This window comes from Trichomycterus rosablanca, chromosome 19 (assembly GCF_030014385.1).
Source record: "Trichomycterus rosablanca isolate fTriRos1 chromosome 19, fTriRos1.hap1, whole genome shotgun sequence".
Classification (NCBI taxonomy): Eukaryota; Metazoa; Chordata; class Actinopteri; order Siluriformes; family Trichomycteridae; genus Trichomycterus; species Trichomycterus rosablanca.
In genome coordinates, this window is record NC_086006.1 from 15,470,030 (window position 1) to 15,497,101 (window position 27,072).

The 27,072-nt window shown below is 40.2% G+C and overlaps 1 protein-coding gene across 1 annotated transcript in view; it reads right to left on the reverse strand.

The window, feature by feature from the left end:
* The window catches only part of si:dkey-178k16.1 (band 4.1-like protein 1), a 148,756-nt gene extending 121,684 nt beyond the window's left edge, over positions 1 to 27,072 (reverse strand). The window contains exon 1 of the mRNA XM_063014967.1: positions 26,965 to 27,072. The gene's annotated coding sequence lies outside the window, so the exon portion shown is untranslated. The remainder of the gene's footprint in view (positions 1 to 26,964) is intronic.

Below are 27,072 nucleotides of genomic sequence, written 5' to 3' on the forward strand. Positions count from 1 at the left end.
ATAATCAGTTTATTTAAGTGTTTCCAATCCACATTCTTCCTAATTATGGGAGGCTGGAAGGAATATTTTTGCAGAGAAAAGGAAAACATGCCAAAGTCCAACAAGACAGTCCATAGAGCCACAGGTCCACATCTTGGGGCTATGCAGTATCCATACCTTCTAAGCCACAATACAGCCTTGAAAATAGATTTTATTTGATTTAAATTAAGGACTTATATAATGTTTAACCTGTGAGCGGCACAGTGTTTCGGTGGATAGCACTGTTGCCTTACAGCAAGAAGGTTCATGTCTTAATTCTCCAGAGTCCAATAATGGTGTACTATATACTAGTTCTGCTGACAAAATGAATTGGGTATATTGATCCTGGGATTGTGCTGGACTCACGAATGGACTCATCAGTCCTGTTTTGAGCTTGTTTGGATTACAGTGGTACCTTAAAACTGACGTCAATTGGTTCTGTGAGTAGCGTTGAGTGGGTGTTGAAGGTGTTAAGGTTCAGGGGAAACCTGTTAATGTGTTCCATGATCCCGTGGAACTGCATATATTTTAGGCTAATGTAAAATAAAGGGGTTGTTTTTGATACTTATACACTGAAAATAACACAAGTATAATATAAAAACACTGAAATACAATAAAACCTGCACTTTATCTTTACTTCTTTATTGTTTTCTTCTGCTATTTAATCGTGGAGATGCTTGATCTTGGAATACCGTATTTCTTAGCAAGCTCAGTAATTCACATAAGAAGCAGCACAATAGCTTTTGTGCTGGCTGTGCCGTTATTTCCTATGGAGTGTCACAGTGCACAAAGCTTAACATGACTTATTGTACTAAAACAACAAGCGAGGAATTTCATTAGTGGAGAGAACTTATTAGTATTAATTAAGAGGTTTAGTGTTCCTGTGTCATTCTTTTAATACATTAAGTCACATTAAGTTTTTTTTTTTTTTACAATAAGCATTTTAGACTCTTGTATATTCTGATTCTCACCATTTCTTAGCACCCTGAGCTATAATACAAGTTTAAAAGTGAAACAGAAAAAAAATCCAGCTCAACACAGATGTACACAGATCAGCCATAACATTAAAACCACCTCCTTGTTTCTACTCTCACTGTCCATTTGATCAGCACCACTTACCATATAGAAGCACTTTGTAGTTCTACAATTACTGACTGTAGTCCATTTGTTTCTCTGCATGCTTTGTTAGCCCCCTTTCATGCCATTCTACAGAGCAGGTATTATTTAGGTGGTGGATCATTCTCAGCACTGCAGTGACACTGACATGGTGGTGGTGTGTTAGTGTGTGTTGTCCGGGTATGAGTGGATAAGACACAGCAATGCTGATGGAGTTTTTGAACACCTCACGGTCACTGCTGGACTGAGAATAGTCCACCAACCAAAAATTTCCAGCCAACAGCGCCCCATGGGCAGTGTCCTGTGACCACTGATGAAGGTCTAAAAGATGACCAACTCAAACAGCAGCAATAGATGAGCGATCGTCTCTGACTTTACATCTACAAGGTGGACCATCTAGGTAGGAGTGTCTAATAGAGTGGACAGTGAGTGGACACGGTATTAAAAAAAAACTCCAGCAGCGCTGCTGTCTGATCCTCTCATACCAGCACAACACACACTAACACACCACCACCATGTCATTGTCACTGCAGTGCTGAGAATGACCCACCACCTAAATAATACCTGCTCTGTGGTGGACTACAGTCAGTAATTGTAGAACTACAAAGTGCTTCTATATGGTAAGTGGAGCTGATAAAATGGACAGTGAGTGTAGAAACAAGGAGGTGTAAAAACAGTATTGCTTTTTGACAGCTGCTTTTGCTTCTGGAGTTTTCAGTTTCTAATAACAGGGCTCACAGCTGACCATGACGGCAGCAAATACTGCAAAATAATTTGTTAGGAGGGTAGCATCCAATGGCAGTGCCATGTTTAATGTCACTTAGGTTTTTAATACAACCAATTCTACTGAGATTGTAACTGTTTATAGTTTGTTTTTTGTTTTTGTTTGTTTGTTGTTTTTTGCAGTTTTTTACCATATTTTACCAATATGACAGTTTAATATTCAATACAACCAGCTATTTAATATAATATTTCATGATCAGGACAAAATTATGCCTTAAGACTGTCCCATTTCTATTGCATAACAAAATATGTTTTAATCTCAGACATTAAGAATTGCAATCATGCTATTAAGTCAAATGAAGTGATTATAAATCCAACCAGCTTAATTAAAAATCATATCTGAGTTGTCTGAACCTAGCCTCGGAGGAACTTGCTAGCCAGAGATAAGGAGAACATGTTGTCAAGAATACTGCCTGTGAACACTTCAAGGACACCGAGATAACTGCATAAAATGGACAACATCCAAGCTACGAGCATCTCAAATGCAATGACTCACCCTAGGCACACCGATAATTGGATGATGAGGATTTCTGATAATTTACCCATTTTAAAAGTACAGCTTGCGACTTGTGGCTAGCAATTATCAGTACTGCACTGAGAAGGCTGGACAGTTCATTTCTGGACAGCATTCTCCCTCTTGTTTGTGACATAAACGTCAAAATGTGTTCTGTTGTTTTTCAGGATGTCCCAAAGCCATCTCAAAAAAGCAGGTTTTACATAATGACAGGCTTTTAACATGACATCTCAACAGTAACAATGACAGCAAGAATCCACACATATTCTGAGCTGGTGTTATAATGGCAAGTTAAACAGTGGGATCTTCTTTGTAATATACAGTTGCCATAGTGACTTCAAAATGAACTGTCATTGTGTAACTTCCAAAATAATTGACTGCCACCCTGGGACCAGTTCCTTTTTATTTGTTATGAGAACAATGCAGCATATCTGATTTATCTATGTGAAGCAAATGGTATCATTGTTAAGATCTATAAAAGTGCTTTAGCTGGAAATAGCCAAATAGTTAAGCTTTGTTTTAACAGTTTGATGAGTTTGACAAGTTTTGCCATTCGAAATTACAACCCCAAATCAGAAAATTTTGGACAGCATGGAAAATTATCATTCTCTATAACAATACACGTTTCCACTGTGTGATAGTCCATCCTAGATGCCTCCGAGCCCTTCTAAAACAAAAAATAGCAAAACATGGTATTTCATGCAGTGGTGTGGGGTTGCGTTGCTGCCCCAAGGCCTAGGTGACTTCCTTTAATAAATAAAATGTTCATTTATCTAGGATTGATGTTTACTCTTAAGCTTAAGTTGTCTCAAGCTCTCGAGTTTGAATCTCCGGAAGTGCTATCTACCCGGACAGGCATTCATACAGGCATAATTTGCTTTGCCTGTACCTTTGCAACCTCTGCTGTCTGGTCAATGTGCCTGCACAAGTGTGATGGATGATCTGGAGTTCTAAGCGTGTCTCTCTGATCACGATGCAGCTCCCTACAGGATTCCATCACAGGCAATTAAACAGATGCGGCTGGTGACTGCACTTATGTGGGAGGGGGGGCATGATAGTCTTAGCCCTCCCAGCCCAGTGTGCAGAAAAGCGGTACTAGGGGCAACCGGGCAAGATTCCAATCAGATAAACTGTAGACAACTAGACTGGACTAGGACTGAAAAAAGATCTGAAATAAGTACAGTGGTACCCTGACACTCAACATCAATTGGTTCTGGGAGTGGTGTTCAGTTTAAAAGGCATTGAGTTTCAAGGTATTGTTCCCATAAGGATGTATGGGAAACCTGTTAATGCATTCCATGGTCCCATGGAACTGCATATACACTGATCCACCATAACATTAAAACCACCTCCTTGTTTTTTCACTCACTGTGTCCATTTTATCAGCTCCACTTACGATATAGGAGCACTTTGTAGTTCTACAATTACTGACTGTAGTCCCCACAGGACCACCACAGAGCAGGTATTATTTAGGTGGTGGGGGCGGCACGGTGGCTAAGTGGGTAGCACTGTCGCCTCACAGCAAGAAGGTCCTGGGTTCGATCCCCAGGTGGGGCGGTCTGGGTCCTTTCTGTGTGGAGTTTGCATGTTCTCCCCGTGCCTGCGTGGGTTTACTCCGGGTGCTCCGGTTTCCTCCCACAGTCTAAAAACATGCAAGTGAGGTGAACTGAAGATACTAAAATTGTCCATGACTGTGTTCGATATAACCTTGTGAACTGAAGAACCTTGTGTGAAGATAAACTTCCGTTTCCTGTCATGAATGTAACCAAAAGTGTAAAACATGACGTTAAAATCCTAATAAACAAACAAACAAACAATTTAGGTGGTGGATCATTCTCAGAACTGCAGTGACACTGACATGGTGGTGGCGTGTTAGTGTGTGTTGTGCTGGTATGAGTGGATCAGACACAGCAGCGCTCCTGGAATTTTTAAACACCTCACTGTCACTGCTGGACTGAGCATAGTCCACCAACCAAAAACTATCCAGCCAACAGCGCCCCATGGGCAGCATCCTGTGACCACTGATGAAGATCTCAAAGATGACCAACTCAAACAGCAGCAATAGATAAGCGATCATATCTGACTTTACATCTACAAGGTGAATCAACTAGGTAGGAGTGTCTAATAGAGTGGACAGTGAGTGGACGCGGTATTTAAAAACTCCAGCAGCGCTGCTGTGTCTGATCCACTCATGCCAGCACAACACACACTAACACACCACCACCATGTCAGTGTCACTGAATGATCCACCACCTAAATAATACCTACTCTGTGGTGGTCTTGTGGGGGTCCTGACCATTGAAGAACAGCATGAAAGGGAGCTAACAAAGCATGTAGAGAAACAGATGGACTACAGTCAGTAATTATAGAACTACAAAGTGCTTCTATATGGTAAGTGGAGCTGATAAAATGGACAGTGAGTGTAGAAACAAGGAGGTGGTTTTAATGTTATGGCTGATCGGTGTATTTTAGGCTAATGTAGAATAATGGGGTCACTTATACACTAATTTCACACATGCAGTAACATGAGGTGCAGACTAATTGAATCACAACAAGGGTTATTTATAGTAGTTTATTTACTAATCTCATTTTGACCTCAAAGGTTTAGGTCACAGTGGGACAAGAGCCAACCAAGAAATACTGGAAGCAAGGCAAGCTTAAACCCTGGACTGAATATAAATCCAAAGCAGGACATCAGGCACATGACTCACACTTACATGTACTTACACATTCACACCTAGAGGCGATAAGAAGTAGCAAATCTATTCTCTGCATGTTTTAGGGATGGACACATGGACATTGAAATTCCAATGTCCTCTTTCTACACCAAACTCTACAGCTTCTCCTAATTCTTTATAGGGATGAACCCTGGTCCCTGTAACTGGAGGCAAATTTGTATATTCATATATCAGGGTCATGGTGGTTTCAGAGCCTAATCAAGAAACCAAGAATTGTCCATCAAAATAATATAATTATCCAATGCGATGGCTAAGTTTCTTTCTGTGAGCACATCATAGACATTCGGTGTTCAATATCAGTCATAAATCGTAAGCGGTACTTTCTTTTGATGTAGATGAGAGCAGAAAACGTTACTTCACAGAGCCAACGAGAGGCAAAAATACATCAATTGCTAAGTTCACCAGGTCGGGATACTCTGCTTTGACTGACAGCCGAAACTCATGATGTAAATTGCTTATTGGCATCGTGTTATCGCAATGGATGGCCTCCCTAGTGGAGTCCTCGGCTGAAACAACGCACTCGTTGTTTTTGTCACCGATTTATCTTCATCGTTAGCCCTATTTTTAAGTTTTGCTAGCCAACAGGCCTTATTTTCAGACAGAGCTGGATTTGGACTAAACATTGGACATGTGTGTGTGCATGGTCAGCGAGACTAATCAAATATGCCTCCTGTGGGTGAAAAATTAATTGCTTTAGTTTTAGAAGTAAAAAAAATCAATGCCGCTCAGGTGGTGCAATGGTAAAAAAAACGCGCTGTTCACCAGAGCTCTCGAAAACATCGTATTGAATCTTGGCTCTGCCTGCTGGCTGAGGCTGAGCGGCCACATGAACAACGATTGGCCGGTTGTTCACATAGGGGCAGGATTAAGCCTGATGGGGACTCTCTCTCAGACTAGTGCGATTACGACCTCTGCGGGCTGGTTTGTGGCGCCTGCACAGAGATGGGAAAGGAGTGTGGTAGAGGGTGTGGCTCTCCGTACACAGCGCTGTACTGCACTGCACTCGTCAAGTGTAGATGATAAGATGTTCGATTGCTGTGCACGTGTCGGAGGGGGCGTGGAGCAGCCTCGTCCTCCCCAATCAGGAGCAGGGACCAGCATTAGTGAGAGGATGATTGACAGGCAGAAATTGGATGCGCTAAAGTGGGAGAAAAAGGGGGAAAAAAAAGAAGTAAAAGAATCTCGTACTTTCACGCCCCCTGGACAGGTACTCCCGCCCCCAGGGTTGAAAACCCCTGATTTAGAGCACCTAGTATACCTACTGCATGTATTTGGGAGGTGGGAGCAAACAGGAGTAGCTGGAAAAAGCACACACAGACATTGGAACAACATGTCAAATCATGACTCAAGTATTTAAACCCAGGTGTCCGGGACCCATGTTGCGGTATGGGCGGTAACTATTCTATCAGCTGTGGCATTGTCCCACCCTCTTGATTAAGATATAAATAAGGCAACACAATAGTATTGCAAATTAATCTTTAATTAAAAGTAAACCATTACACTGATTAGCCATAATATTAAAACCACCTCCTTGTTTCTACACTCACCTCCACTTACCCTCACACTCCACTTACCACATAAAAGCACTTTGTAGTTTTACAATAGTGTCTGACTGTAGTCCATCTATTTCTCTGCATACTATTTTAGCCTGCTTTCACCCTGTTCTTCAATAGTCAGGACACCCACAGGACCACCACAGAGCAGGTATTATTTAGGTGGTGGATCATTTTCAGCACTGCTTCTATATGGTAAGTGGAGCTGATAAAATGGACAGTGAGTGTAGAAACAAGCAGGTGGTTTTAATGTTATGGCTGATCAGTGTAAATTGTAATGTGTTAAACATATTTTAGAAATGCATTGCTTTTAGATACAGATCCATAGTATACAGGTCCTTCTCAAAAAATTAGCATATTGTGATAAAGTTCATTATTTTCCATAATGTAATGATAAAAATTAAACTTTCATATATTTTAGATTCATTGCACACCAACTGAAATATTTCAGGTCTTTTATTGTTTTAATACTGATGATTTTGGCATACAGCTCATGAAAACCCAAAATTCCTATCTCAAAAAATTAGCATATTTCATCCGACCAATAAAAGAAAAGTGTTTTTAATACAAAAAAAGTCAACCTTCAAATAATTATGTTCAGTTATGCACTCAATACTTGGTCGGGAATCCTTTTGCAGAAATGACTGCTTCAATGCGGCGTGGCATGGAGGCAATCAGCCTGTGGCACTGCTGAGGTGTTATGGAGGCCCAGGATGCTTCGATAGCGGCCTTAAGCTCATCCAGAGTGTTGGGTCTTGTGTCTCTCAACTTTCTCTTCACAATATCCCACAGATTCTCTATGGGGTTCAGGTCAGGAGAGTTGGCAGGCCAATTGAGCACAGTAATACCATGGTCAGTAAACCATTCACCAGTGGTTTTGGCACTGTGAGCAGGTGCCAGGTCGTGCTGAAAAATGAAATCTTCATCTCCATAAAGCTTTTCAGCAGATGGAAGCATGAAGTGCTCCAAAATCTCCTGATAGCTAGCTGCATTGACCCTGCCCTTGATAAAACACAGTGGACCAACACCAGCAGCTGACATGGCACCCCAGACCATCACTGACTGTGGGTACTTGACACTGGACTTCAGGCATTTTGGCATTTCCTTCTCCCCAGTCTTCCTCCAGACTCTGGCACCTTGATTTCCGAAAACAGTACTTTGGACCACTGAGCAACAGTCCAGTGCTGCTGTTTCTGGTTCAAAAGTGGCTTGACCTGGGGAATGCGGCACCTGTAGCCCATTTCCTGCACACGCCTGTGCACGGTGGCTCTGGATGTTTCTACTCCAGACTCAGTCCACTGCTTCCGCAGGTCCCCCAAGGTCTGGAATCGGCCCTTCTCCACAATCTTCCTCAGGGTCCGGTCACCTCTTCTCGTTGTGCAGCGTTTTCTGCCACACTTTTTCCTTCCCACAGACTTCCCACTGAGGTGCCTTGATACAGCACTCTGGGAACAGCCTATTCGTTCAGAAATTTCTTTCTGTGTCTTACCCTCTTGCTTGAGGGTGTCAATGATGGCCTTCTGGACAGCAGTCAGGTCGGCAGTCTTACCCATGATTGCAGTTTTGAGTAATGAACCAGGCTGGGAGTTTTTAAAAGCCTCAGGAATCTTTTGCAGGTGTTTAGAGTTAATTCGTTGATTCAGATGATTAGGTTAATAGCTCGTTTAGAGAACCTTTTCATGATATGCTAATTTTTTGAGATAGGAATTTTGGGTTTTCATGAGCTGTATGCCAAAATCATCAGTATTAAAACAATAAAAGACCTGAAATATTTCAGTTGGTGTGCAATGAATCTAAAATATATGAAAGTTTAATTTTTATCATTACATTATGGAAAATAATGAACTTTATCACAATATGCTAATTTTTTGAGAAGGACCTGTATGTGACAGGATTTTCTCTACTCAGATTCTTTTGACAGCCACTTGTCAGCTTAGTCTTTGATACCGTTTGATTGCTTTGATAGCTTAGCAGAAGGAAGAGTCTTAAGAAACAATGGGCACAAGGCAGGAACAATCCTGGATAGAGTGAAAGTCACAGGGCATCACAGGCAGTTATTTATGTACTCACTTTTGAGTACACAATGGAATGAAGTTCAAGTAGACACAAAAATGTAGCAAACTTCAAACAGACATTTAAAAGAGACATATAAAAGGTCCCCACGATCCTTGGGATGCTAAATGGCACCAATACTATCTGCTGTACCACCATGTCAGCCTGTTAAATAGAATATATGGACTGTTTTGCTTAAGACTGCGATTCTTTTAGATTTGGTATTTACCGTCCCAACAGAGGATTGAATGGTTCTGTTTTTAGACACCTAATGGTTTCCTTTTTTAGACACATAGAACCTCACCTATGACACCTTGCCAGGTTCCTTTACTTAAAACAAAATCTAAACCTAGTGTTGAGTCAGTGTTTATCTTTTAACTGTTTTATAAAGCTTTTTGAATACAGTTGTACCTTGTAACTCGAAATCTTTAAAACACTTCATCGAGAAATTTATACCCTTAAACTCGAAGTTTACCTTAAACTCGACATGTGTACGACTGCCGTTTTGTTCAGCACTTGGCTTGAGCAATGCGGTAAAATGTCATCAAAGGGCGAATATGAGATGAATCTGCATTTGTCGAATAACCGTCAGATCCACTCTGAAAGCGTCCACATGTATCTGTGTTTAACTGGATTTTCCTCCTGTTTCACTTTTAAACTTGTTTTACAGCTCAGGGTGCTGAGAAAAGGTAAGACTTTCCGAGAGTCTAAAATGCTTATCATAAAGTAATGTAATGTGACTTAATGTATTTTAAAAAAACAACACAAGGACACTAAACTTATCATAATTATTACTGCTCATAAGTTCTCTCCACTAATGAAATTCCTCACTCAGTGTTTTAGTACAATAAGTCACGATAAGCTTTGTGCACTGGCACACTCTATAGGAAATAACAGCACAGCGACAGCAAAAGCTATGTGCTGCTTCTCATGTGAGATTAAGCAACTTCTTAATTAAGAAGCATAAGGAAACAATAAAGAAGTAAAGAGCATGTTTTATTGATTTTTAACTGTTTTTGTATTTACAAATGTATTTACAATACAATTGTATTTCGGTGTTTTTATGTGTTATTTTTAGTGTATAAGTGTCAAAAACAACCCCATTATTTTACATTAGCATAAAATATATGCAGTTCCACGGGACCATGGAACAAAATACCTTAAAACTCAACGCCTTTTAAAATTGACGCCACTCCCAGAACCAACTGAAGTTGAGTTCCAAGGTAACACTGTATTACCTATTGTTACATTAAATAGATCTTGTGTGAGATGAGGATTACTATAGTTAGGCAAAGTTTGCCATGATACAGCAAAGGGGTATATAAGTAGATGAACAGGCTTCATTTTTCATACAGGATTTTACAGTTAACCTTAGCTGAACCATCTAAGGACACAGAAAAAACTAAGTTGTAAGTTGTTGTGATCATGGAAATTACAATTGACTTAAAGACCCTGAGTTGATATTCAATCTCAGTAAGAACTGGCACATCTATTCATTACAGGGTAAGTAAATGAGAAAAAAATCTTATTAATAAAATGTGAGTCTATCCATAACAAACAATTTAATTACGTGTCAACAAAATGACCAAACGTGGTATAATCTTTCTTCTGAGAGGAGTTAATTAGGTCTCCATCTGCTGAATCAGGCTCAAAGGGACTACATCAGCAAAAAGAAGTGGATTAGAAGCCATTCATTTCACTGTATAGAAGCAAGGGATGAAGAAAGCTGACACAGGAAATGAAAGCATATCTATGGATCTCACATTGAGAAGCTTGTAGATTACTTCTTGTCATGCTTTGTTCAAAACAGTGACAGTCAGTATAAACTAGCACTGTGACGTACTCCATTTTTAATAGGGAGGCAGTTGTTTTTGCTATTTTAAGTTGTAAAAAATGCTACATTCTGGCGTACTGGAGTGCTTAAATAGTCATTTTTACCACCAAAACCACTGAAAAAATCTTAACACTGGTTAAACACAAGCCAATCGTGATTTTTATTAACTGCGTCTTATTTCAGCCTCATTTTTCCAGAATAACTTTCCAGTAGCACAAACAGCCACACTCACTGTCCATTTTATCAGCTCCACTTACCATATAAAAGCACTTTGTAGTTCTACAATTATTGATTTTAGTCCATCTGTTTCTCTACATACTTTTTTTAGCCTGCTTTCACCTTGTCCTTCAATGGTCAGGACCCCCACAGGACCACCACAGAGTAGGTATTATTTAGGTGGTGGATGATTCTCAGCACTGTAGTGACACTGACATGGTGGTGGTGTGTTAGTGTGTGTTGTGCTGGTATGAGTGGAGTTTTTAAATACCATGTCCACTCACTGTCCACTCACTGTCCACTCTATTAGACATTCCTACCTAGTTGGTCCACCTTGTAGATGTAAAGTCAGGGACGATCGTTCATCTATTGCTGCTGTTTGAGTTGTTCATCTTCTAGACCTTCATCAGTGGTCACAGGACGCTGCCCACGGGGCGCTGTTGGCTGGATGTTTTTGGTTGGTGGACTATTCTCACTCCAGCAGTGACAGTGAGGTGTTTAAAAACTCCAGCAGCGCTGCTGTGTTTTATCCACCACCCAAATAATACCTACTTTGTAGTGGTCCTGGGAGAGTCCTAACCATTGAAGAACAGCATGAAAGGGGGCTAACAAAGCATGTAGAGAAACAGATTACAGTCAGTAAAACTACAGTCAGTAATTGTAGAACTATAAAGTGCTTCTGTAAGGTAGGTGGACCTGATAATGTTATGGATGATCAGTATAATTAGCCTGCTTCTCTAGTTTGTGTGCTAGCTCCTTTTTCCAGCCCATCTGTAAGTGCCTGAAGTACTGGATTTTTTTTTTTTTAAACGCCTGACGTGAAGCTTTAAAGATTCTGTGCTTTGCTACATCCCATAATTATGAAAATAATTTAAAGCAATCACAAGATAAAATTAAATAAAAAGTATTTTGGAGAGTTCTAGTAAATCCCCAGAACATATAGTAACCCATTTTCACAGGCAGTGTTGGTGCTGCACAACTGGGTCCTGGTTTTTCTGGTTACTTTTATATCAGTTATATATTCTACCTACCTGTTCTATGTCTGTATGGGCTTTCTTTTCATACTCGTATTTCATATTAGCATGCCAGTGAGTAATTTAGGTCTAATAAAACCCCACTCTGTACTACGCAAACTTCGAGCCACTAGTCTTACTCAACTTGATCCTCCACCCAGAACTCAAGGAAGACAAGCATCAAGGATCTTCTCTGTACCAGCACCCAAATGGTGGAATGAGCTTCTCGTGCCTGTCCGAACATCTGAGTCTCTCGCTGTCTTTAAAAGACGATTAAAAACACATCTGTTTACTGAGCACTTAAGCTGACATGTACAGGGTTTTAAGCAGATGTGTATTTTTGGACTGTTGTCTACTTAAACTAGAGTAGAGAAAGGTAATGTTTACAATGGAAGCACTTTTGTAAGTTGCTCTGGATAAGAGCGTCTGCTAAATGCCACAAATGTAAATGTTGAATATGCACCCAAAGCACAGTAGTCCCTGGAAATGCTCCAAAACCACTACATTCCTCAGCACCACCCAGGGCTGTGTACTTAGTCCACTGCTGTTCACTCTGCTTACTTGCGACTGTGTGACAATCCATAGATTAAACCGCATCATTAAGTTCACTGGTGACACTCAGCATTAAGTACACTGATGGCCTCATCAGCTAATACAACGAGTCAGCATACAAATAAGAGGTGCAGCAACTGGCAGACTGATGCAAAGTCAAATACCTGTACATGGACAAGACAAAGGTGGTGGTAGCTGACTTCTGGAGAGTGCAGAGTGATCATTCTCCTCTCAGTATCAATGACTCCACAATCAAGAAATGCCAGCAGCATCTCTAATACAAGAGTATTACTCCCACCCACCATCATCACCATGTGCTGTCTGGTTTGGGAACTGCACTGTCTCCAATGACAATACTCCAGCTAATCATGGGGACAGCTGAAAAGATCATCAGGGTTTCTCTTCCATCCATCACTGACATTTACACAGCACTGTGCATCAGCAAAGCCTTCAGCATTGTGGAGGACCCCTCACACACACCGCGTATAAACTCTTTACTGTGATGTGCTGGTATGAGTGGATAAGACACAGTAATGCTGATGAAATTTTTAAACACCTAACTGTCACTGCTGGACTGAGAATAGTCCACAACCAAAAAAATATCGAGCCAACAGCGTCCTGTGACCACAGATGAAGGTCTAGAAGATGAACAACTCAAACTGCAGCAATAGATGAGAGATCGTCTCTGACTTTACATCTACAAGGTGGACCAACTAGTTAGGAGTGTCTAATAGAGTGGACAGTGAGTGGACACGGTATTTAAAAACTCCAGCAGTGCTGCTGTGTCTGATCCACTCATACCAGCACAACACACACTAACACACCACCATGTCAGTGTCACTGCAGTGCTGAGAATAATCCACCACCTAAATAATACCTACTCTGTGGTGGTCCTGTGGGGGTCCTGACCATTGAAGAACAGGGTGAAAGCAGGCTAAAAAGGTATGTAGAGAAACAGATGGACTACAGTCAGTAATTGTAGAACTACAAAGTGCTTCTACTGTATATGGTAGGTGGAGCTGATAAAATGGACAGTAAGTGTAGAAACAAGAAGGTAGTCATAATGTTATGCATACATTGTGTATAAACCATACACTGTAGTTTATATATAATGTTGTATGTAGTATATTGATTCCCTCACTTGACATTTACTTAGTACAGTGGTACCTTGTAACTCAACGTTCCCTAATCTCAAAATCTTTGAAACTCGACGCACTTTGTCGAGAAATTTGTACCATTAAACTCAACATTTCCCTTAAATCAGCTTTTTTTTTTTATCATAATTTATTTATTTCAATTCAAATTAACAATGAACAGCCACTTTGTTCAGCACTCGGCTTGAGTGGTGCGATAAAACGTCATCAACGTGAGACTATGTGTGGAATAACTGTCAAATTCACTCTGAAAGCATCCACATGTATCTGTGTTTAGCTGGATTTTCCTTACTGTTTCACTTTAAAACTTGTGTTATAGCTCAGTTATAGCTCTATCAAATTGTGATAATCAACTTAGTTCATTAAAAAAAGCTTAATGTGACTTAATGTATTAAAAGAATGACATAGAAACACTAAACCTCTCTTAATTATTACTGCTCATAAGTTCTCTTTACTAATGAAGTTCCTCACTCGCTTTAGTATAATAAGTCACATTAAGCTTTGTGCACACTCCATAGGAAATAACAGCACAGCCAACACAAAAGCTATTGTGCTGCTTCTCATGTGAATGCGCCTTTACTGAACGGAATAAGGTATTCCAAGATCAAGCATCTCCTCAATTAAAAAGCATAAGGAAACAATAAGAAGTAAAGATAAAAAGGCAGGTTTTATTGTATTTAACTGTTTTCAATTGTATTTCAGTGTTTTTATATTATATTTGTGTTATTTTTAGTGTATAAGTGTCAAAAAACAACCCCATTATTTTACATTAGCCTAAAATATAAGCAGTTCTACGGGACCATGGAGCGCATTAACAGGTTTCCCATACATCCCTATAGGAAAAAAATACCTTGAAACTCAACATCTTTTAAACTCAATGACATTCCCAGAACCAATTGAAGTCAAGTTTCAAGGTACCACTTTACTGTGTACTGGCCAACACCACACTTGTCCTTTGGTACGTCCCTTCACTTTTTAGGTCAAAGTGGATTAAAAGCCATTCATTTCACTGTATAAAAGCACTTTCTGCTATTTCTGCACTCTGTATATTGTATTATACACTTGTGCTCTGTGTTGCACCATGGTCCTAGAGGAATGCTGTTTCATTTTAATATGTACTTGTATATAGCATCTAATAAAGATGCATGAGTAAATAAGCAAATAGCTTTCCCATAAGCTTTGTCCTGCTCCATCACCACTGCTAATATGTGCTGTTTTTTAAACCTATAATGTGACAAAACCATCAACTGAACACTGTAAATAATTATACAGCTACAAATGTAGGCCTGGGTGCATCATATTAGCAATAAGCTTTAAGCCACATGCAAATAGATCCATGCCAGAGGAAAGTGGCCACTCGGTCGAAAGAAAGAGGAGCGCAACCATACATTATATTAATATCTGATTCATAACAGTCCCTAGGCACAATTATATGAGAGGCCTTTAGGTAAGGGATTTTCTCATTTTTGGAATTAGTTACTGTTTGAGGGCATAGGATAATTAAATCCAAATCTTTTTGAAGGACTTGGAGGAAAGTAAGCCAGTTCCAGCTCCAAATTATTGAGCCCCGGTCACACCATGTGAGATGTTGTGTTCTAACTTACATTCATTCAAATGGGAATGAATAAGATTTATAAATTTGGTGGAACACTGTACAGTTCCACTTTACGATACACATTACAGTTGTATATACCAGGCATAACAGTATGACCACTAACGTGAAGTTAATAACACTGATTATCTCTTCATCACAGCACCTGTTAGTGGGTGGGATATATTATGCAGCAAGTGAACATTTTATCCTCAAAGTTGATGTGTTAGAAGCAGGAAAAATGGACAAGAGTAAGGATTTGAACAAGTTTGACAAGGGCCAAATTGTGATGGCTAGACAACTGGGTCAGAGCATCTCCAAAACTGCAGCGCTTGTGGGGTGTTCCCAGTCTGCAGTGGTCAGTATCTATCAAAAGTGGTCCAAGAAAGGAACAGTGGTAAACCGGCGGCAGGGTCATGGGCCAAGTCCAAGGCTCATTGATGCACATGGGGAGCGAAAGCTGGCCCGTGTGGTCAGATCTAACAGGTGAGCTACTGTAGCTGTACTGTATCAGATTGCTGAAGAAGTTAATGCTGGTTCTGATAGAAAGGTGTCAGAATACACAGTACGTCGCAGTTTGTTATGTATGGAGCTGCATAGCCGCAGACCAGTCAGGGAGCCCATGCTGACCCCTGTCCACCACCGAAAGCGCCAACAATGTGCACATGAGCATCAGAACTGGACCACGGAGCATTGGAAGAAGGTGGTCTGGTCTAATGAATCACGTTTTCTTTTACATCACGTGGATGTGCGTGTGCGTCACTTACCTGGGGAACACATGGCACCAGGATGTACTATAGAAAGAAGGCAAGGCAGCAGAGGCAGTGTGATGCTTTGGGCAATGTTCTGCTGGGAAACTCTGGGTCCTGCCATCCATGTGGATGCTACTTTGACACGTACCACCTACCTAAGCATTGTTGCAGACCATGTACACCCTTTTATGAAAATGGTATTCCCTGATGGCTGTGGCTTCTTTTAGCAGGATAATGCGCCCTGCCACAAAGCAGAAATGGTTTGAGGAGCACAACAACGAGTTTGAGGTGTTGACTTGGCCTTCAAATTTCCCTGATCTCAATCCAATCGAGCATCTGTGGGATGTGCTGGACAAACAAGTACAATCCATGGAGGCCCCAGCTCGCAACTTCCGATCCGAGTTAAAGGATCTGCTGCTAACATCTTGGTGCCAGATACCACAGCACACCTTCAGGTGTCTAGTGGAGTCCATGCCTCGATGGGTCAGGGCTGTTTTGGCAGCAAAAGGGGGTCCAATACAATATTAGGAAGGTGGTCATAATGTTATGTCTGATCGGTGTATAGTTTTTATATATATATATATACTGTATATATATATCCCAGCAGCTTCTAAGTCTATGGCAAAGTTAAGCCTGCTTGAGTGTAGACAGTGTCAACCATGTTTCAGCAGATTTTAATTCATAGCTAGTTTGTTTTTAGCTCTTCGTCAAACCACCCACACAAATTTTCATTTCTACCTGGCAAGTAACCACTATTTTGTAATGCACTGTAATGTACTTTTTAACATGTGCAGTCTAAAAACTCTGTTTATAAGGACACAGGAAAGCCACCATAATCTTGTGAAATAAATATTAGAATGTCAATTTCCTCCCCGGACAAAGAAACACGTAATTTACTCATTAAATCCCAGTAAAGGACAAATGTAGAAATAATTAAAATCCCAAGCCTGCCATGATATTCAGCAAATTAAAAAAGTATTCAGACCCCTTGACCTTTTTCACACTTTATTATCTTGTGGATTTGATTTCTGTCTCTCAACAGATGTTTGATGGTCAATTCAACAGATGTCTGGGCTTTAGCTGGGCCACCAAAGGTCATTCAGATATTTGCATCAAAGTCACTCCAGTCTTGTTTGGGTGAACTGTCACCCCAATCTGGTAAGCAAATAAGGATGGTATTAGCCAGGTGATGTTCAGTAAATGTTCTGCCAAAATCTTTGTCTCATTACACCAGAAATTTGTTTTCTGTCTTTACATGCTGCTTAACAAACTCCAAGTGGGCTGTTGTATGCCTTTACTTAACAGTGGTCTACATCAGTGGTTTTCAACTTGTCATTACGAGATTTTTTTACTTCTAAAACTAAAGCAATTCATTTTTCACCCACAGGAGTTCAGACTCGACTCGGACTCTTTTCAAATGACTCGGACTCGACTCATGACTCGCAAAAAAATGACTCGTAAACAACAAGAGTCCATAGCGTCAGCATGTGTTAACATTAGTTACCTGTGACAATTCTATATATGCTCTGGTCGTCTTAACCCGCAACACACGCAATGGGTAAATGTTACAGCCAGCTTCCGGCGTAGTGATGAAGCGTCGCTCCCTGCTTCCTACTTCCTACAGTTTGAAGTTCACTTCATTTGAACATTTTCGATACATTTGGATTGGAATCTCACTTAAAATGGTGGAATACCCTACGTAGTGCACTTCACAGGAACAACTGGGGTGAATGGAACGCTCCTACAGAATTGCCACTAATGGTTGAAGGACCGCTTTCTGAACCAATTCTGACCTTCTGATTGTAATTTTTAGTAAGAAATGCTGTTATTTGCATTTATTCAGTTTGCGTCACACAGATGATGTGTCAATGAAACACTTGATTGGCTTTCTAACGAGTTCGTGTTTTACTTCACAACCGGGAAAAGTTTGTAGGTTTTTAATTATAAGCACATTTACAAAAATAATGGATTATATTCCTAATGGGACAACATACTGTTATAAATTTAATAGCATCTGGAAGAACATAAGCTAAGGTAAGCAGTGGTTATAATTTCTTTTTTTTTTTGCTGTGTTTTGTATTTTGGCCGCTGTGCCGTGATTTATCGCACGCTTTTGTCTTGCAATGAAAACAAAACGTAACAGTTTAAGCTTTTAACTGGTACCTTCTCGTTACGAAAATTACATTCACTTGCACAATGACTAGGAAAGTAAAGGCAGTAAGTAAAACGGCAAAATACAGTTGCTAATCTGTTGTTTTTTATCTGAACTTACATATTATTTGTTTATTTCTATGCTAGATTTTCAATATATGTTTTGTGTATATTATATTGACTCGTGACGTGACTTGGACTCTAGCCTAAAGACTTGTGACCTGACTTGGACTCTAGCCTAAAGACTTGTGACCTGACTTGGACTCTAGCCTAAAGACTTGTGACCTGACTTGGACTCTAGCCTAAAGACTTGTGAGTTGACTTGGACTCTAGCCTAAAGACTTGTGACCTGACTTGGACTCTAGCCTAAAGACTTGTGACCTGACTTGGACTCTAGCCTAAAGACTTGTGAGTTGACTTGGACTCTAGCCTAAAGACTTGTGACCTGACTTGGACTCTAGCCTAAAGACTTGTGACCTGACTTGGACTCTAGCCTAAAGACTTGTGAGTTGACTTGGACTCTAGCCTAAAGACTCGTGACTTGACTCTGACTCATATTTTGTGATCTCTGATGCACACACAGACGTCTACTGTTATCCAGCTCAGTTGGCTAGCAAAATTTGAAAATAGGACTAACTGAAGATAAATCGATGACAAAAACAATGAGTGCGTTGTTTCAGCCGAGGACTCCACTAGCGAGGCCATCCATTCCAATACCATAGATGCCGATGAGCCATCTACATCAAGAGTTTTGGCTGTCAGTCAAAGCAGAGTATCCTGACCTGGCAAACTTAGCATTGATGTACTTGCTTCTACTTGGCTCTGTGAAGTAACGTTTTCTGCTCTGGTTTACATCAAAAGTAAGTACTGCTTACAATTTACAACTAGCTGTAACTGATATTGAACACTGAATTTTTATGATGTGCTTGCAGAAACAGACGCACATGCATCGTATGTATGATGTGCACAACGTTAATTATATTAATTTACCTTGTCTAGAGCTTTCTCAATAGTTTCTGGGCGATGGTTGAATCGACGGGGGTGCATGTCAAGGTTAAAAACCCCTGGTCTACATCTTGCCTTTGTGCCATCAATGCCTAATTTGGTGGAGTGCTGCAGAGATGGCTGTCCATCCACCAGGTACTCCAATCTCCGCACAGGACTTATAGCTCTTTTAGAATGATTATTGAGTTCTTTCTAAATGTATCATTTGTGGCATTGTGGATTCCTCAAAATACAAAGGCTGCATCCGAAATCGCATACTTCCATACTGAACAGTACGTGAGAAAGCAGTATGCAAGAGCGAGTAGTATGTCCAAATACGTAGTATATATTAGACAGTACGTGAAAAGTACCCGGATGACCTACTGCTTGAGCAGCCATTTTTGAGTATGCAAACAATGCACACTTACGATGCGAAAATCTATCCCATAATTCAACTGGAGCTGCAAAGGCGTTCGTAGCAAAGAAGAAAGATGGCGGAAAGCGGAGTAAGACAAACATTAAAAATGCCATGATTAAGTACAACCCTGAATAACGTTATGAGTAGCTTTGTGGAGAACAACAGAATTAATTATGTCTGATTTTAAAATAGTTATAACTGTGACGATGTAACGTCATGCATCATGTGACGTTGGTAAGATGGCGGACACACTTGCATACCAAAAGAGCTTACTGCTTAACCGGCCGAGCAGTGTGTACTGCCTCAAATCTAGTACGTACTGCCTAAGTATGCAATTTCGGATGTAGCCTACAGGTCTATAGGGCAGACAAAATGTAACTTATTTCAGGTTTATGTATATGAACATGTACTTGTTCATGTGTGTACATTTATTATTAGAGTTATAGTTTTATAAGGAGATTAAATCAGGTTTATCTATGTGCCAATTTGTTTAATCATGTCAGCCCTAGCACTATTATCTCCAATTTCCAAATATTTACACATACAATACAATACAATACAATACAATACATTTACAATACAACCCCAAATCAGAAAAAATTGGGACAGCATGGAAAAAGCAAATAATAAAAAAAACATTACATTTACTTTGACTTTTATTTCATTGCAGACAGGATGAACCTGAGATTTTTTTTATGTTTTATCTGCTCAACTTCATTTTATTTATTAATAAACATCCATTCCTGCATTTCAGGTCTGCAACACATTCCAAAAAAGTTGGGACAGTAAAGCATTTACCACTTTGTAATGTTGCCATTCCTTTTCACCACACTTAAAACATTTTGGCAAACACATCTTAAGATGTGCAACAATACGGGGTCGTCGTTGTCGCATTTTTCATTTCAAAATTCTCTATTGGGGACAGGTCAGGACTGCAGGCGGGCCAGTCCAGTACACATGCCTTTGTAATGTGTGCAGCATGTGGTCCTGCATTGTCTTGTTGAAAAATGCATGGACGTCCCTGGAAAAGATGAAGTCTTGAAGGCAGCATATGTTGCTCTAAGATCTCAATGTACTTTTCTGCATTAATACTGCCATCACAGAAGTGTAAATGACCTTTGCCAAGGGCATTGACACAGCTCCATACCATGACAGACCCTGGCTTTTGGACTTGTTGCGGATAACAGTCTGGATGGTCCTTTTCGTCTTTGGTCCGGAGCACACAGCGTCCATTTTTTGCAAAAAAGACCTGGAATGCTGATTCATCTGACCACAATACACATTTCCACTGTGTGATGGTCCATCCTAGAACGCCGCTTGTGGACATGGTTAACATAGGCTTCTTTTTTGCACAGTAAAAAAAAAGTGGCATTTGTTTGTTCCAACTTTTTGATTTGGGGTTGTAGAAACACCTGACCCATGGTTCAGAAGAAACCTGCAATGCCTATTCACATAAAAGCAGATTTGAAAATTAAATACTAGTGAAAACCGCTTGTACTGTTTTCTCTGCTGACTTATTTCCTGTTTTTCCTTCGCTCACAAAGCATTGAAACATGAATAGAGACTGATAGCACTGCAAGAGGAAATTACACTCTGTGTGCAATAATTCTCTGTTTTGCTGTTGATGTAAAGCCTGCAGAACTGCACTGAGTACCGTATAGACTTTAGTTTAAGAAACATATAACAAATCCAGACCTTGAAGGCTTTATGCAGGATCTCCTTTCATCCATAGGACAGAGATCATATAAAAATTCTCTCCAGACCTGACCCATATCTAATTCACAAACGCTCTTTCATCTCCCATGGGTTCAACCACTACACACAGTGAAGCATCAAGAAGCCATGGAGTTCAGTCTCCAGTCCAAAGAAAAGGAGAACGAGGAGAAATGTTTTTTAATCTGTCTTGCCTGGAGGCATTAGCAGGCCACAGATGCACGCACTGATCAGCAGAACAGAATATTGAATTACTGCCTTAGAGGAAGGCAGGAATGAAAAAGAGTGGGTAAAAAGAGCAAAAAAGTAAAGTATGTCAAACATATAGCAATAGCAATGATTCGGGTATTAAGTCTAATATTTACATACACCGATCAGCCATAACATTAAAACCACCTCCTTGTTTGTACACTCACTGTCCATTTTATCAGCTCCACTTACCATATAGAAGCACTTTGTAGTTCTACAATTACTGACTGTAGTCCACCTGTTTCTCTGCATGCTTGCCTCCTTTCATGCTGTTCTTCAATGGTAAGGACTAGTATTATTTGGGTGGTGGATCATTCTCAGCACTGCAGTGACACTGACATGGTGGTGGTGTGTTAGTGTGTGTTGTACTAGTATGAGTGTATAAGACACAGCAGCGCTGATGGAGTTTTTGAACACCTCACTGTCACTGCTGGACTGAGAATAGTCCACCAACCAAAAACATCCAGCCAACAGCGCCCCGTGGGCAGCGTCCTGTGACCACTGATGAAGATCTCAAAAATGACCAGCTCAAACAGCAGTAATAGATGTGCGATCGTCTCTGACTTTACATCTACAAGGTGGACCAACTAGCTAGAAGTGTCTAATAGAGTGGACACGGTATTTAAAAACTCCAGCAGCGCTGCTGTGTCTGATTCACTCATACCAGCACAACACACACTAACACACCACCACCATGTCAGTGTCACTGCAGTGCTGAGAATCATCCACCACCTAAATAATACCTACTCTATGGTGGTCCTGTAGGGGTCCTGACCATTGAAGAACAGGGTGAAAGCAGGCTAAAAAGTATGTAGAGAAACAGTCAGTAATTGTAGAACTACAAAGCGCTCCTATATGGTAAGTGGAGCTGATAAAAGGGATAGTGAGTGTATAAACAAGGAGGTGGTTTTAATGTTATGGCTGATCGGTGTATTACAAAAACATATAGCACAACATAATAAATTTACCTTTCATTAAAAGGACAACAACAATAAATGCTGAAATGTGGTAGTTTAAAAGGTCAGCCTGTTCACTGTGTTAAAATTTAACTCTCTTCTGTCTTGACTATACTGTACCTAATGTCTTTCCTAATACATAATGTCTTTACAAATAGTGCATTAAGCTAGTGGTATTGATCTCCTTTATGCTGTTAACTAAAAAAGAAGCCCAGTATTCAAGGTTACATTAGACACCAGTTTTAATGCTTGAAAATCTTGTATAATGCCAGAGCCTTGCCAGAATTGTATTAACAAGCTAAAAAATGTAGAAAAATCTCAACCACTGCTGTCATTTTGTCTGTATACAGCAGGACCACATTTAACTCCCCCCCCTTTTCTCTCGCTTTAGCGCATCCAATTTCTGCCTGTCAATCATCCTCTCACTAATGCTGGTCCCTGCTCCTGATTGCTCCACGCCCCCTCCGACACGTGCACAGCAATCGAACATCTTATCACATACACTTGATGAGTACAGCGCTGTGTACGGAGAGCCACACCCTCTACCGCACTCTTTTCCCATCTTCGTGCAGGTGCCACCAACCAGCCAGCAGAGGTCGTAATCGCACTAGTCTGAGAGAGAGTCCCCATCCGGCTTAGTCCCGCCCCTATCTGAACAACAGGCCAATCGTTGTTCATGTGGCTGCTCAGCCTCAGCCGCCAGGCAGAGAGCCAAGATTCGATACGATGTATTCGAGATCTCAGCACTGGTGAACAGCGTGTGTTTTTACCGCTGCGCCACCTCAGTGGCATTTCGTTCTTTTAACATTTTTCTTTGAATGTGTGACAGATACTCTTTAATGTTCACTCTTTAATTGTTATTTACATTATTAGACGGACGGACGGACAGACAGATAGATAGATACTTTATTCATCCTGAGGGAAGTGTGTGTTCCTTCTTTCTAATCCCCTGGCCACAACAGAAGAACCACAATAGACCAAACACTTAGAACTGAGTGATCAGCTGTGTCAAAAGCTTTCATTAGCTTGTAAGTGTAATTTTCCTGTCATTTAACACATTTATTGTTAATACACAAGAGAAAATAACCTGAACCGTGCTTTACTGTATCAATTAATTTGTATTTTTTTCATAGCTGGCATTTCTAATTAGTTAATATTATGAGAAGAAATAAAATGTGCAAGAAGAAGTTTAATCTCTGTAGGCTGTAGAGCACGTGTCAAACTCAAGACGTCATTTTATGTGGCCTGCGAGAGCTTAAAAGATGTATGATTATCTTAAAATACACTGTAAAATCATACATAAACTGCATCTCCCACAACGCATGCCGATTTTGTGACCCACAAAGTGACCGCATCCCGCCACTAGAAGGCAGTGTTTCCACATCAGCGTTTAACTGAGGTGGTTTTCCAACAAGTGATGTTGAGAAATATTTACAAATAATCCCACAATGTACAAGAAGAGAAAATTGAAGCAGAAGTTGGTAATTTAATGAAAGATGGGACAGTGAATACAAGTTTGTGCTTCAAGAGGAAAAACCAAGTACGTCTCTTACATTATGAGGCCGTGTCTGTGGTAAAGGAGTACAATATAAATGTAGATATAGATTATAAATATACAGTATACATTTGGCATTTTGACACCAAACACAGAATTTAGCCTCCAAGAAAAACAACAAATTGTCCAAGACTTAAAAGGCAGACTGCAATCACAGCAGGATACGTTACAATCGGTCCCAAACCACAACATCAAGATATCTCTTGTGTTATGTTCAGTGTTAAGCCATTGCTATCCCACTGGCCTGGTCATCATTTGGTTTTATAACACTGCTGCATTTCTTTTTAAAGTATCTTTTTTTCAGTATCTTATCCTCTTACCCTCATGTAAAACTAAGCAATACAATTTGTTTCTATGGAACGAAGAGCATTCAGCAGCTTGTGATGGCAGTTGAGTTGAAGGTTATGTGACAGACAAAATTCACACATTTCTTAACACAGTTCCTTCTCTTGTTACTCTCTGTAGAAGAAAATACGTCTAAAGAATTATAATATAAATTACGCCAGGCTGTACTTTATCTGTTATTGTTTAAATGTTCTCATCTACACTTGATGTTCCCTTGATATATTAGTAAATGGAGTAGAAAAATGTGGTATTGATCTTCCGTATTCTGTTAAGACAGTTTTATAGCAACTGTAAATCATTCACTTATTCGTTTTCATTGGCCACTCATTTTGTTTAGGGTTTGGATGGTCAGGAACCAGGTCTTCTCCCTCTGACCTAGGGGCAATTTACAGCAGCCAGTTAACCTTCTGCATGTTGTTGGAGAGTGGGAGAAAATCCAAGCGGACCAGGATTATGAGCATTATTAAATAGGACCTATTTTATTTTGGTCATAAATAAAGTGTATAGCTCTGACAGTCTCTGCACTGTATGGGTTATTAGTAAAAGTAAGTCAAATAGTAATAGCTGGCCGCTCAGGTGGCGCAGCGGTAAAACACGCTAGCACACCAGAGCTGACATTTCAAACTCATTAGGGTAGTATCAGTACAGAGGAAGCATAATGCAATCAGGGTAATTGGATATGACTAGATTAGGGAGGAAATTGCTGGAAAAATCGCAAAAATAATAATAATAGCTGTTATTTTGAGTTCGACTGGCTGGACATATCAATCAGACCTTCAGATGCAGCCTCCACTAGCAAGTGACACTATTGTTCCAGGTATTGTGTCCTCACACTAGTACCTCTGGCCAAACTACATATTTTGAATATTTTATACTGGACAAATTAAACTCAACATTTGCACAAAGCATTAGCAAGTGTCAATGCACTGGTAGTTTACAAATCATAAAACAGTAATTGTGGAATGTGCAAACATTCCAGAACCCTTGGACAGCTTTAAAATCTCAGGACAGTGTTAACTTCTTGAAATATAACTGTATCTTATCTACATATAGCTGTGTTTGATATTTCTAAGCTTTAAAAAGCTAATATCTCGGCCGCTCAGGTGGCGCAGCGGTAAAGTACGCTAGCTCACCAGAGTTGGGGTTTCGAATACATCGTATCGAACCTCAGCTCTGCATTTCCGACTAGGCTGGGCGGCTGTATGAACAACGATTGGCTGTTGTTCAGGGTTAGAGGGTTAGAAAGTCGGATCATAGGTCCTCATAACTGGTGCGACTGCGGCCCCTGCTGGCTGACTGATGGCGCCTGCACAGGGCTGAGGAATGATGCTGATGGGGGTGTGGCCCTCCATGTACGGTGCCAGTACACTATCTGTACTGACTGTGAGTACCGGAGGGGGCACAGGTCGGTTGAGAGGTGTCCTCAGTCAGCGGTGAAGGGTCGAATCAGTATAGAGGACCCATTCAGGGTAACTGGACATGACTAGATTGGGGGGGGGATTGGGGGAAAAAGAGGGGGAAAAAAGCTAATATCTCACTTTTTGACATTTAAGGGCATGTCAAGTTAGATCAGAATAATGGCTCAAATCTTGGACAGCTTAAAATCTCAGGACAATGTTAACTTCTTGGAATATAACTGACTTGTCAGGACCAGGTAATAAAGAATTTCCTTAAGTAATAGTGACAAGCAATCTATCTGACCCAAAGTGTGTGCTATCACTCCATCCACAACATCCATGAGCCCCTAAAAGAAGCAGACCAAGGTTCTAAAAATGAAACTAACTAATGCCTACAAACCACAAACAGGCTGTATAATATTTATTATTCCTGAAGTCTAAAATGCCATTAACAAATGAATAAAAATCTACATAAAATAGTGCATTAGGCTTGGTTATATTGATCACCTGGATGCTGTTGTCTATGAGTCATAAATCATACATACTTCAGCTTTTATTAGCCCCTCAAGTCTTTACTTTACCCATTAATTATCTTCTCAGAGCCTGGGTGCCACGCCCTCTTTTATTAGCACACAAAGCCTATAGAAAACAGCTCAGATTCACTCATAAATCCTTTAGATCTTTTAAATTCTGTATCAATCATAGATGAGTGAATTTTAATTTAGATTTTAGCTATTATTCTGATCTAAACTTAGATGTTTGTAACTCGCTTTAGGAGTGAGATATTAGCTTTTTAAAGCTTAAAAAAAATGAAACAGGTACTGTATATGTAGGTAGAGATGATTAGGTTTTGCTTGTACTATAATGAATGGGTGATTTTTGTGTAAACATGGGCTGGCTGGTACCCTGTCCTGGTAAGTGATATAGGTTCTGCATGAATGGGGAGTGTCAATATTGTCCGAAATAAGAAATCAAAAGAAAAGTTTTGAATCTTTTGTTTTCATCTAAAAAGCAGCATCTCAAATTCATCCAGTACATAGAAGCTAATAATAAAAATAGAAATTGAGCGATAAATACGAGCACATTAATAAATCCTTGGCCTGCATGCTGCTATCAATAAAACACGTTAAAAGAAAGCAGTATTTAAACCAAATACCTTAAAATGCTCAAATGTGAGTTTATGATCTGTAAATGATGCAGTCGTGCACACTTTAACATACCCGATACGGACCAATACACAGCATCACATATACACACGCACACACACATCCACGTTATCACAGCAGCGCATAGTAACAATAGAACACTACCTTTTTATTCCAGATTTGAAGATCGCTTTCTTGGCAAAACGTCGACCATTTAAAGTCAAATGAAACCTGAAATGAAACAGACACCGCCCTGCTGTTAGCGATGGTGAA